This window comes from Alligator sinensis, unplaced genomic scaffold (assembly GCF_000455745.1).
Source record: "Alligator sinensis unplaced genomic scaffold, ASM45574v1 scaffold1338_1, whole genome shotgun sequence".
Taxonomy (NCBI): Eukaryota; Metazoa; Chordata; order Crocodylia; family Alligatoridae; genus Alligator; species Alligator sinensis.
Window position 1 is genome coordinate 211,033 of NW_005842713.1, and position 3,879 is coordinate 214,911.

A 3,879-nucleotide genomic window follows, 5' to 3' on the forward strand; every position below is an offset into this window, starting at 1 on the left:
CGAGCAGAGGAGGGGTATTCATCTTTGGTGATCTCTCCCTGTTTCCACTTTTTATGTGCTCCCCTTTTGGCCCTTAGGCTGCCCTGGATTTCTGTGGTCAGCCAGGGAAGCCTCCTGGCCCCTTTCCCCCTTTTGCCTCGCTCGGGGATCGTCTTGCTTTGTGCCCGAAGGATCATTTCCTTAAGGCACAGCCACCCTTCTTGGGCTCCCATCACTTCAAAACTCCTACTCTGCAGTGCGTCCTTGACTAATCGCCCGAGTTCATTGAAATCAGCTTTCCTAAAGTCTAGCACTTTCACCCTACTAGTTACCTTACCCACTCGACGTCTTATGGTGAATTGTTTTATTAGGTGATCACTATCCCCCAGATGGCTACCGATCTGGAGGTCCCTTACCATGTCATCCCCCGTTGCCAATACCAGATCCAGTATGGCATTTCCCCTAGTTGGACCGTGTACCTCCTGTGTCAGGTGGAGGTCCTGTACACAGGTTAGAAACCTGCGTGAGCGGTGGGACTTTTCTCCGTACACAGGTTAGAAACCTGCGTGAGTGGTGGGACTTTGCTGTCTGTGACTCCCAGCAGATGTCCGGGTAGTTTAGGTCCCCCATGACTACCGCCTGTTTAGCTTTTATGGTCTCCGAGAGTTGCCTCAGGAGCCCCGAATCCCTTTCATCCCCTTGATGTGGGGGTCTGTAACAGACCCCTACCACCAAATCCCTTTCTCCTTGCCCCCCATGTAGCCTAACCCACAATCTCTCTTCCTTGCCAGCCCAGGGGCTTGCAGGGAGCAGGGGACAGTAGACAGCTGATTCCTGGCAGGGGCTAGGAGATTGCTCCCTGACCCTGGGAGCTGCCTGCTACTGAGTCAGGCTGTCCCCCTGCCCCGGCAGCAGAGAACTCCCTGCCCCAGTTCTCCAGTTGAGATTTGGAGGTTTGGAAAGAACTGCAGGGAAGAGGCAGGTTTCAGCCCCCTGCCCCAGTCCACCAGTGGGGCAGCTAGCAGTGAGCTGGCTGGATGGGGATTCTGCTGCTAACTGCCCCACTGGCAGATAAGGACAGGGGGCTGGGACCTTTGTGTATTTATGTTGGGTTTTTTTGTATGTTGGTAGGGTAGGAAGGGACCTGAGCAGATCATCAAGTCCAACCCCCTGCCATGGCACGAAAGAGTACTGAGGTCAAACGACCTGCCCATGATCAGCAGAGTTCCTGGCCAGCCCTAATCTGCGCAGGGAAGTCTGCACATGCAGCCTGGAGCTGGTGGGGGACTGTCCAAAATGGGACAGCCCCCAGCCACCTCCAGGCTGCATGTGCAGACTTCCCTGCACAGATTAGGGCTGGCCAGGAACTGTTCTGGGAGTTCCCAACTTCTGCTCCATAATTTCGAACAAGGAGCAGGGGCTGGGATCTCCCAGCTGCCGAGGCATGGGGACATTGTCCCCACCAGGTCTCTGGGGGCAGAGCCACCCCAGCAGGAGGCAGCTGCCATGGGGGCAGGGAGCAATCTCCTAATCCCTTCTGCTCAGGTGACCAGAAGCAAATTTGCTCCCAGTCAGCTGTCTACACTTGCTATACCATGCAGTAATTACTTGGCAATTAATTTGCTACTTGCATTAGCAGGTAGCAAGTTAACTGCCAAGGAAAGAAAATTACTGCACAGTAAGGGTTAGCATGTATAGATGGTGACACTTACTATTCAGTAATTAGCTCTTCTGTACAGTAAAGCATCTCATGTAGATGTACCCATAAGGAATAATGTATCAGTTCAATTATGCTTAAGTGGGGTCATAGGTAACAATGTAGCAAAAACAGTTTGTTTTTACTTCATGAATATTTTCTTCTCCCTTAGATGTTGCAGTCAGCAACATCTAGTTTTCCAAGGGATATGCCTGACTTTATCTGAGCCATAAAACCTGGGAAGGCATAAACAGTGTAAATGTCTGTACTGAGGAGAAAGACAGTGACTGACAAAACACAGCTGCATGACTGGTTTTTTTCCCCTGCATGGAAAACCTGAAAACACTATTGCAGTTAAACACACATACCTGGGGAACTCTAAATCCAAAAACAATCGCCTGACAAAATCCCATTGCTGACAAAATCCCATTGTTACTGGGTGTTAGATGCTGGAGGAGGACGAGATGGTACAAGTTTTAGCTGAAGGGTCCAGTGGTTAGGAAGTTTCCCCAGGAAGCAACAGACCTAGATGTTTGTACCTGCAACACTTGGAGGGGGTTTGAATCTGTTTCCATCACAGTGCTGTAACCAGCAGTCCACATTTTTTAATACCCTCCCCAGTGCTCCTTATGAACAATGAAGGGAGTGAGATATGTGCAACCAAGAAGAAACATGAAAGCTGGAGGGTGTGTGGCTCAATGCGATGAATGCTGCTGTGACCAATCAATGCATCTCCAGCAAAACCAAGGAGGTGATTCTTCCACTCTACTCAGCACTGGTGAGACTGCAGCTGAAGTACTGCATCCAGTTCTAGGTGCCACACTGTAGCAAGGGCATGGACAAGCTTGAGAGAGTCCAAAGAAAAGCCACCCATATGATTAGAGTCTTACATGGCAAGCCATACAAGGAAATGCTGAGGGATCTGGGACTCCTCAGCCTGAAGAAAAGAAGACTGAGAGGGGACTTGGTAGCAGCTTACTGCTACACTAGGGGAGTACTGTTCACCAGGGCACCCGAGGGGAAAACTAGGAGTAATAGCCACAAACTCCTGGAAGATCGATTCAGGCTCAACATTAAGAAAAAATTCTTCACAGTCAGGGTGTCCAGAATGTGGAATAAGCTCCCTCCAGAGGTGGTGCAATCACCTACCCTGGAAATCTTCAAGAAGAGACACGACAGTCCCTTGACCCCCAGTTGTCTTTCCTGCCTGGTGTAGGGGACTGGACCCGATGATCTTCCAAGGTCCCTTCTGGCCTTACAATCTATGAATCTATGTCCTACTGGTTAGAGTTCTTACCCTACTATTTTTGTATTAGGAGTGCCTCAAACCCAAAATTTGGTCTAATAAAAGATATCACATTTACCCAAAGAACCTTGTCTGCCTCAAACCCAAAAGAGTTTCAGCCCACATCTCCTGATCTTCCAGAAGGTCAGTCTACTAGGCTATTGGCAAGTCTGTGTGCACATTTCTGTGTATGTATGTTTGGGCGAGAGGAGAGAAGAACTCATCCCTCCTCTTGTAACTGGCTGCTGTGCAGACAAGAATGCTAGAGACAAAATGCAAGACACTGTGGTTTAGCTGTTAGCGAATTTTTGTGGGAGTGGGGATTTGTGGGGTTTGGTCCCTACTTAAGGGACTATTTGTAACAGCCAGAAACAGAGGGATTAATAGGCAATAAATATGTGCTTCTTGAAGGCATTTGGTATTTTGCCTAAACAGGTAATATTAGTTAATATAAAGCTTGTAAGTTTGTAAACCGCAAATGTAACTTGTGTGTCATAAGTTTAACCAAAATGATAAATTAACTGTTCGTGGAACTGACTGGGCCCCATAGGTAAAGCTGTAACTGTGAGATTAGCTGACCTAATGGTTCCTGCTCAGGGTTCAGCTTTAGCGATGAAAAACTGGATCCAACTGCCTGGCACACCCAACACTTTCCAGGAAAGCACGTTCCAAGAAAGCATATTCAAATGAAACCTAAAAGGGGTTGGGGCTTAGGCGGAGCAATGTCAATTTCAAACCTAAAGGTGCTGCATTGTAATTTGCTTATTGGATAAACCCAAGTTTGGGTAGTAACCTTTTATGATCATTTTTAACACCTTTCAATCCCATAGGGTAACAGCTATAGGGTAACATTGTGAGTGGCTCTGAAGCCAACAGGTTAGCATAAGACTAGGTATAAAAAGCGCGTGCATCAGGTGAC